The sequence below is a fragment of the Scyliorhinus canicula genome, unplaced genomic scaffold, assembly GCF_902713615.1.
Source record: "Scyliorhinus canicula unplaced genomic scaffold, sScyCan1.1, whole genome shotgun sequence".
Classification (NCBI taxonomy): domain Eukaryota; kingdom Metazoa; phylum Chordata; class Chondrichthyes; order Carcharhiniformes; family Scyliorhinidae; genus Scyliorhinus; species Scyliorhinus canicula.
In genome coordinates this window covers 10,949-20,108 of record NW_024056031.1, presented here as the reverse complement: position 1 = coordinate 20,108, position 9,160 = coordinate 10,949, and the positions used below count along the sequence as shown (strand labels likewise).

Genomic DNA, 9,160 nt, shown 5'->3' with positions numbered 1-9,160 from the left:
TCACACTGATGTTTGAAATCTTTAGAAGCTGACAGTTCGGACAAACATTTCTCCTTCTCACAATGGTATTCAGATCAGAAGGAATTGAGTGCGTTTGTCACATCAAGATGTGCAGTTTGAGATTTCTGTCCATAATTCCTCCTCTTCCAATTTCCTTTAAAAACAATTTGCAAAAGTCATCATTGTTAGTACACGATGAAAATTCAGACCAGACAATTCTCGTTCCTATGGAACATTATTTCCTCTCTTGTTCTCCAAAAGCTGTAAATCTCCATCCCACACAATCTCCCTCCATTCTCACTCTGCTGTATCTAATATTCACCCTCCCAATTCTCCTGAAGGTGCTGATTCATGTTGATTGACAGATCCAAGCTCAGCTCACTGCTTCCTGACCAGGACACAGAGATTAGAATAGGAGTAAGAGTAGGCCATTCGGCCCACCGAGTCGGCTCAACCATTCAATGAGATCCTTGGCCGATCTACCTCAGCACCATTTTCCCACACAATCCCCATATTCCTCAATATCTTCAATATCTAGAAACCTGTCAATATTTGTCTTGAACATATCTGATGACTGAGGCTCCACATTCCTCTGGGATAGAGAATTCCAAAGCTTCACCACATCCTCGAGTGAAGAGATCCCTCATCTCATCTTTCTCTCTATTTTCCTACCTGTTCCCCATAACCTTTAACTCCATTGCCAATAAAATATCTGTCTAACTTGTGCTTCAATATATTCAATGACCCCCAGATACAACTGGTCCCTGCGGAAGAGAAACCTTAAGACTATCAAACCTCTGAAGGAAGAGATGACTGGAAATCTATAACGTAGCTACAGTCTTATATTACAAGGCGAGAAATAATAATAAATATAATTTATTACAGAACCGCAAATAATATATCTAATCTGTACCATGTAACATATCTCTGTCCATTATTCATTTAATTGCCCTGAAAAGTCAGCCATCTCCTGGGGAACCTACACATTTAATTGTGAACATTAGGAAAGAGACTATCCTTTTCGCCAGACAAATAAATATGTCAAGCTGAGGGAGAGACCTGGACCACAAGGGAGAATAATAAATCAGAGTTCTCTCCGATGGCAAGGAAGGAAACCCTGGCAGGTGGGCGGGGAGGATTCACCAAAACCCGCTGGAGGTCCCAAACACTCAATTAGGCCCATTGATTTTATTGTCAGTCTGCAGACAGGAGCTGGAGAACTGAACCCAGGCAGAGGAGAGGGAGGGAGAAAACTCTGAGTGGAGGAAAGAAATGGTGGTGCAGTAGTTAGCACTACGGCCTCATGGCACCGAGGTCCCAGGTTCGATTCCAGCTCTGGGTCACAGTCCGTGTGCAGTTTGCACATTCTCCCCGTGTTTACGTGGGTTTCTCCCCACAACTCAAAGATTTGCAGGGTAGGTGGATTGGCCACGCCAAATTGCCCCTGAATTGGAAAAAATAAACTGCGTACTCTAAATTTAAAAAAAAAAGAAACGGTGCAGATGGGGTTGGATTTCAGCCCAGGGAGGAGGGAGAGTGTGTGGGACGGGGATTTACAGCTTTGGGAGAACAAGAGAGGGAAAAATGTTCCAGAGAAACTGGAATTGCCTGTTCAGAATTTCTATCCTGGACTGACAGTGATGGCTTTTGTAAACTCCTTTTACAGGGGGTTAGAAGGGGCCCCGCCCCTCATTCACTCCGATAGGTTGGAGGACCAGCTGCTGTCAGTCGGTCCTCCAGACCCGCCCCTCCTCTTCCTATTGGTCCGAAGCTGCCGTCAATCACCCGGACATTGTGATGGTTACAGATGGTGAGAGCTGCCATAGGCTCAGGCTGACTCGCTGATTGTCCAATAATAACAGTGAGATACTCAGTGGGACAATCAGACAATAATAGTGGAGATGGGGCACAGAGGAGAAACAGCAAAGGATTCACTCACTTTGAGAGTAACAAACACAGTGTCTTCTCCCATAATAAGAGTCAGGCTGCAGTGTGTGAGTCAACACATCATTGCATCCAATGTAGAATCATAGAATTCCCTCAGTGCAGAAGGAGGCCATTTGGCCCATCGAGTCTGTAGCATCTCTCTGAAAGAGCATCCCACCGTGGCGAATTCCCCACCCTATACCCATAACACCTCCCAGGGACAATTTAGCACAGCCAATCCATTTAATCTGCACATTTTTGGACTGTGGGAGGAAACCAGAGCACCCGGAAAGGAAATCTACGCAGACACAGGAAAACGCCACAGAGACAGTGACCCAAGGTCGGAATTAATCATAGAATCTACAGTGCAGAAGGAAACCACTCGGCCCATCGAGTCTGCATTGGCGTTACCTGATCTGGCCAACTCACTGAAATGTGGTTCTTTCTGAATTGCCTCGCAAGCCACTCAGTTTAAGGGCAATTAGGAATGGGCAACCAAGCTGGTTTGCCCGTGACACTCACATCCCATAAAGAATAGAGAAAATCAATGGGTTGTTTCCAGTGCCGGTTTCCAAGGAATCAGTACTGGTCCCTTCACTCCTGGTTACATCATTGATTTGAAAGTAAATGTAGGAACATGAAGAAGTTTACCTGTGAAACAAAAATGATTGATGAATGAGGAAGAAAGCTGGAGGGAAAATAATGCAAAGGATGACATGATAAATGGCAGGGCAGGACTAGTTAGGCCAGAGCTAGATTCCTGTGCACAGGAAGACTGCACTAGAGAGAGCACAGAGGAGATTTAAGAACATTGACAAGAAATTGAAAATGTTTGCTCAGAGGAAAGTTTGGATAAACTGGGGCTGTTTTCTTTGGAACAGAAGACTGAGGGGAGACCAAAATGAAATTATGACAAGCAGCCCGGCTAGCTCAGTCGGTAGAGCATGGGAGTCTTAATCCCAGGGCTGTGGATTCAAGACCCACATTGGGCGCTTCAGCTTCTTTAATGTGAGAACATTGAGCCGAACTGTTTTATGGGCAGCATGGTACCACAGTGGTTAGTATTGTTACATCAGAGCGCCAGGGTCCCAGGGTTCAATTCCCACTTGGGACACTGTCTGCGCAGAGTCTTCACGTTCTCCCAGTGTCTGTATGGGTTTCCTCCCACAAGTTTCGAAAGACATGCTTGTTAGGTGAATTGGACATTCTGAATCCTCCCTCTGTGTACCTGAATAGGTCCCCAAGTGTGGTTACGGGGATTTTCACAGTAACTTCATTGCAGTGTTAATATAAGTCTACTAGTGACAATAGTAAATATTATTCTAAATGTATAAAATTCTGGAGTTTCATGGTGGCACAGTGGTTGTGTGCCTGTGTGCTGGGGACCCGGGTTCGATCCTGGCCCTGGGTCACAGTCTGTAAGGAGTTTGCACATTCTCCCATTTTCTGTGTGGGTTTCACCCCCACAACCCAAATATGTGCAGGTTAGGTGGCTTGGCAAAATTAAATTGCCGCCAAAGTGGTAAAAAATATAAATTAATATATTTTTTAAATTCTGAGGGATCTAAATAGATTGGATAGGAAGGTCCTTTGGTTGAGGGATACATATAAAAGGGAGCAGATATTTATGGAAGGACTAGGAGGGTGGTGAGGATCTGTGACATGCTGCCTGAAATGATGACAGAAACCCTCATAACATTTTAAAAGTATTCAGATAGACAGTTGAATTGATGTAACTTAAAAAACTACAGACCACAATCTGCAAATTGAGTTTCGGCTGAATACCTACTTTGCAGCCACGATGACTGAATGAAATGCAACAGGAACAACAAACTTTGATAAAATCCGGGATAGTAACTCTCACTACTAAGAAGGTAAGCAGTTTGCCCAGTTTTGCTGCCAAGTATGCTAATGCGGTAATTTTAAAATTTACCTGCCTACATAAGAGTACAACAGCAAATTATTTAACTTCCCCAATCGGTGATCGGTGTAATTAGTCTCAAATTTAACGCGGAATGGTCATTAAAAGTTTCCCAATCACTCTGATATCTGAAACCTTTGTCCTCAGACAGAACAGACAAACCATTTTACCTCCCAATGATATTCAGGTCCTGATGAATCGAATAATTCAGTCAGAGGATGACTTGATGTTTGGTTTGAAGTTCCCCTCAGTGAAGCCTCCTTTTTCAAAAGACGGAGTTTCCAAAGGAATTTCACTCAGTTCAGAAGAAAAATTCACAAGATTCTCTCTTCCGGCTTCCGGTTCCCGGATGTCCGCGCATGCGCCCTGCTGCACATTTCCGCTGAGAACGATAGCGGCCGCGCAGGCGCCCTGCTGTAAATCGCCCCCTAAACAAATGACAGCCTTTAACAGGGGCAGATCAGAGAGAAAAACACCGATGCGGCCGCCACATTCGGGACAAACACCGAACTGTATCAAAATTGCCGGAACCAATTGATAACCCGGAAGAACGCAATTGAATAATGGCGTGGAAGGGTACCCGTAATGCCAGGCGCGAATGAATACGCCCTATATTCGTGACAGGAGCCAGAAAGCGCAGGCGTCACAATGCCCCGCCCCCGGAAGTAGCCTTTCTGTGCGGAGCATGCGCGGTGCTGCTCCGGCCTGAGCGCAGCCGCAGTGAGAGTGAGTGTGGCTCCCAGAGGCTGAATGAGAGCCGCCGCGAGCGGGGACAATGGTGAGAACCCAAACCCCTCAATAAGACCCATTGGTTTTATTGTCAGTCTGCAGACAGGAGCTGGAGAACTGAACCCAGGCAGAGGAGAGGGAGGGAGAAAACTGGGAGTGGAGGAAAGAAATGGTGAGATGGGTTTGGATTTCAGCCCAGGGAGGAGGGAGAGTGTGTGGGACGGAGATTTACAGCTTTGGGGGAACGAGAGAGGGAAAAATGTTCCAGAGAAACTGAAATTGTTCAGAATTTCTATTCTAGACTGACTGATGGCTTTTGTAAACTTCTTTTACAGGATATTGGAAGTGGAGAATTGGCTGACAGAAAGCGGAAAACCAAACATCACATCAAAATCACTCAATTCATTAAGAGCTCAATATCTTCAGTCTTTAAATTTGGAAGAAGTGTTTGTTCTGTTTCAGCAGGGTGACTCCAAAAGCACCGAGACCCACCCCCAATGAGAGTTTTCAGTTCACTGACTGGACAGAGTTTTAACCAGTTACACAGCCTCAAAAAAGTATCACAAGCGACTACAAGGTTTAGATTATACCCTATTGATGTTGTTAGTCATGTACAGGACTCAATAATGTTTACTCTGACAGTCTTAATCTGCTGATGAGGTTTATTATTCTGAATAAATGTGAAATAAATCAACTTTGTTTGAAACGATGTTGCAGATTTTTATCTTTCCCACCTGAATGTTGAACATCACCTGTCTGGAGCTCAGAAAGGACAATCTGGGGAAGTATCATACAGCAGGAACAGAACTTCAACCTGGACACAGTCTTTCAGGGTCACACTGAGAGGGACAAATGACACTTGGGTCTTTCTCATCTCTCTTCACTGACAGCAAAGTCCCCGTGTGGGTTAATCCTGAGGCGTGTAAGAAATGTGTCCCAATCTCTCTCTTCCATGGTTCACTCTGCTCTCTGTAGCTGGGAGCTGATAACCTGCTCCCTTATATTTTATATCATTCTTTCTGTTTTCCTTGTTTCCTCTATTACTCAGCTTTTATTCTCGCCACCTCACCTTTCTGTTTTTTTAAATCTGTCTTTCTTTCTCCTTTCATCTATATTTCTCTCCTATTCCTATTTAATTGAGGTGTTCAAAATCATGAAGTGTTTGATAGATTGAAGGAGGAAAAAGTGGGAGCGAAACAGTAAATGTTGGAAAAACTCAGCAGTTCTGGCAGCATCGGTACCGAGAGAAACAGAGTTTACGTTTCGAATCCCTCTGACTCAGAGCAGGAGAAACTGATTTTGTCCCTCTGATATCAGGGAAGGCGAAAAGGAGATTTAATAGAGGTGTTTAAAATGAAGGATTTGTGATAGTGTCGATGGGGAGAAACTGTTTCCCAACAGCAGGAGGTTTTGTAACCAGAGGACACAGAGATTTAAGATATTTGACACCAGGACCCAAGGGGGTGATGATGAGAATTGTTTTTACACAGTGATGTGATGTGATCTGGAATTGACACTGACAGGCTGCTGGAAGCAGATTTACAGTAATTTTCAAAGGGAGTTACACTTGTAGAGGGTAAATTGGCAGTGTTATGGTGAATCAGATGAATTCGACAGTTCACTCATAGAATCTCTGCAGTGCAAAAGGAGGCCATTCGGCCCATTGAGTTTGCACTATACCTAGGCCCAATCCCCCACCCTATCCCTGTAACTCCACCTAACCAACACATTTTTGGGGACGAAGGAGAAGTTGATCATGGCCAATTCACCTAAGCTGCAAATCTTTGAATGGTGGTAAGAAACCCATGCGGACACTGGGAGAAAGTGCAAACTCCACACACCGGAATTGAACCAGGGTCCATGGTGCTGTGAGGTAGCAATGATGCCCTTTGTGACAGTCTGAATTTTCCTCTCCTGATGTTTTAACATTTGATCTTTTCAATCACAATGTGTCTCAAAGAGAAGATTGAAACTTTGGTTTTAGTTGTCAGATATATTTCCTGTATAAATCGAGAACCAGTAGAATGATTTCAGTTCCTCTACAAATACACCTCAGATACCAGAAATCTCTGGAGTTCCCCACGTCCTCATTGCTCTCATCTTGGATAGAACAGCACTGAATCAGGTGGAGTCAGTCACACGTGCCTCTGTCACGATGTTTCCATTCCTATTTTATCACACACCTCCCAGTGACACTGACTATAACACAGAAACATCAAATTATCATTGCTGTCTTGCATCTTGCCCTCCTATTATTGTCAAATGATAACAGTGACGGATTACACACACCAGCATTGGAATAACAGGCATTCCCGTACCAGCCTCCCCGAACAGATGCGGGAATGTGGCGACTAGGGGCTTTTCACAGTAACTTCATTTGAAGCCTGCTTGTGACAATAAGCGATTTTCATTTCAGGCAGGTTATTGTCTAATAATAACTGACAGAATTATTATCTGGGACCCTGGATCTGGGAAGCAACAGTGTTACCCACTGTGCTACCATGCCGCCCTAGATTGGCCCAGATAGGGTGATATTTCATACCGACCGTGCAGATTCAATGGGCCGAATGGCCTCCTCACTTACACACTGCAGTCTGACATTACTGGAAAGACACTGTGTTTGTTACTCTCAAAGTGAGTGAATCCTTTGCTATTTCTCCTCTGGGCCCCATCTCCACTATTATTGTCTGATTGTCCCACTCAGACTCTCACTTATTATTGGACAATCAGCGAGTCAGCCTGAGCCTGTGGCCGCTCTCACCCTCACAATATCCGTATGATTGACGGCAGCTCCGGACCAATAGCAGGAGGAGGCGGAACTAGAGGAACGAGTGAGGGCGGCTGGTCCTCCAACCAATCGGACTGAATGAGGGGCGGGGCCAGGCTGTGATTGAGGCATGCGCAGTGTGGGTAATGGCGAAGGAGAACGACGTGTTTTTCAGATCGGAAATTGGTGACAGGCGATTAACAATATGGAGGGAGCAAGAGATCGCGCGGGTGGGCACAAACGTTGTATAAAGCTTTTGTGAGCCGCAAACCGCGGAAAATTTTTCTGGGGCCCAGTTTGTACCGAGCAGAACTGCAACTCCACATTTCGGCTCGGGTTTACGGCCGCCATCTTTATTGGATGCTCATCAGGGCGCATGCGCGTTTCTCATCTTTGTCGGGGCGATGTTTCAATGAGTGGGAGGGGCTTGTTCCCCATTGTTCAGAATGGAGACAACTTGTCCATCAAACTGGATTAGTCTTAGAGTCCCAATGTCTTATTGATGATGCATAGCGGTGGCAGAGATGGAAAGAAAAGGAAGGCAATCCTGATCTCCAGATATCATTGTCTGAGTGGGTTTCCTCTGGGTGCTCCGGTTTCCTCCCACAGTCCAAAGATGTGCAGCTTAGGTGGAGTAGCCGTGCTAAATTGCCCTTAGTGTTTGAAAAGGTTTGGGTGGGGTTACTGGGTTGAGGGGATAGATTGGAAGTGTGGCTTTAAATGGGGTGCTCTTTCCAAGGGCCGGTGCAGACTCGATGGGCTGAATGGCCTCCTTGTGCACTGTAAATTCAAGATTCATTGGACATCCTATCCCATGTGTCCAAAGCTCTGCGGCTCTGTTCAGTCACATTAAGACCCAGGGCAGAAACTCCCAACCCTGAGTGGACAACAACCTCAAATCGAGGGACTGCTGATGACAAGAGGGTCAGTGTGCAGCGGGTGGGCATGAGCGGCCATCCTGGACCAGGGAGCAGGAGGAGTGAATGTTGTGATTTTCTATCCTGGACAGACAGTGATTAATTTTGGAAACGCTTTTTACAGGGGATTAGTCGGGGAGGATTTACACACAGCAAATTCAAACCAGGAGAAATATTTATCTTTCCCGAATTACATTTCTGGACTGACAGTGATGCCTTTGTAAACTTCTTTCACAGGGACTTAGAAAGGAATTCGCAGACAGGAAACTCACAACCAATCCTCACATCAAATTCTGACAGCACCATTCGGGTTATCAGGACCTGGAGATTATCGCCCTTTGTGTGTAAGCATTGAGTTCAGATCATTATCACTCACTGTGTAAAATCTCCCCTATAGATCTTGCTCACAATCATAAATCTGTGTCCCATAATCCTTTTATAATCTGCTCTTGAACAGCTTTTCTTTATCTTTTGCTGGGTTTGCTGTTGTTGTTACCGGTGCCTGGGTCGCTGCCGGGTGGTCCGTTTGGTTTCATTCCCTTTTCCTGTATTTGTCGGGGATGAATGGGCTTGGACCTGTCCATTTTAGGATCCAGTACGCAATTGAAGTTTGCTCCAAGAATCAACTGATGTGTATCCAGATCTGGGGTGGACCCCAATAATATTTTTTACAAAGGAACATCGTCCCAGTGAGGGGCAATGACCCACTGACCACCATGTATCTCCCATTAGTGTCTGCAATGATCTTAGTGACCGAAAGAGGGACCTGTTTATCGATTAGAATTGCAACACCTCGGGCAGCATGGTGGTGCAGTGGTTAGCACTGCTGCGTCACAGCGCCAAGGTCCCAGGTTCGATCCCGGCCCTGGGTCACTACGGGTGTGGAGTTTGCATATTCTC

General features: G+C 45.4%; 2 long non-coding RNA genes and 1 other non-coding gene across 3 annotated transcripts; all 3 read left to right on the top strand.

Moving 5' to 3' along the window:
• Positions 1 to 2,845: 2,845 nt before the first annotated feature.
• trnak-cuu lies at positions 2,846 to 2,918 on the top strand. The gene has a single exon. It is a non-coding gene; the product is annotated as a tRNA-Lys (tRNA).
• Positions 2,919 to 4,528: 1,610 nt separating this feature from the next.
• LOC119961710 lies at positions 4,529 to 5,285 on the top strand. The gene is made up of 2 exons (XR_005459725.1): positions 4,529 to 4,625; positions 4,912 to 5,285. It is a non-coding gene; the product is annotated as an uncharacterized LOC119961710 (long non-coding RNA).
• A 2,181-nt stretch (positions 5,286 to 7,466) lies between these two features.
• On the top strand, positions 7,467 to 8,702 carry LOC119961711. The gene is made up of 2 exons (XR_005459726.1): positions 7,467 to 7,573; positions 8,498 to 8,702. It is a non-coding gene; the product is annotated as an uncharacterized LOC119961711 (long non-coding RNA).
• Positions 8,703 to 9,160: the final 458 nt, after the last annotated feature.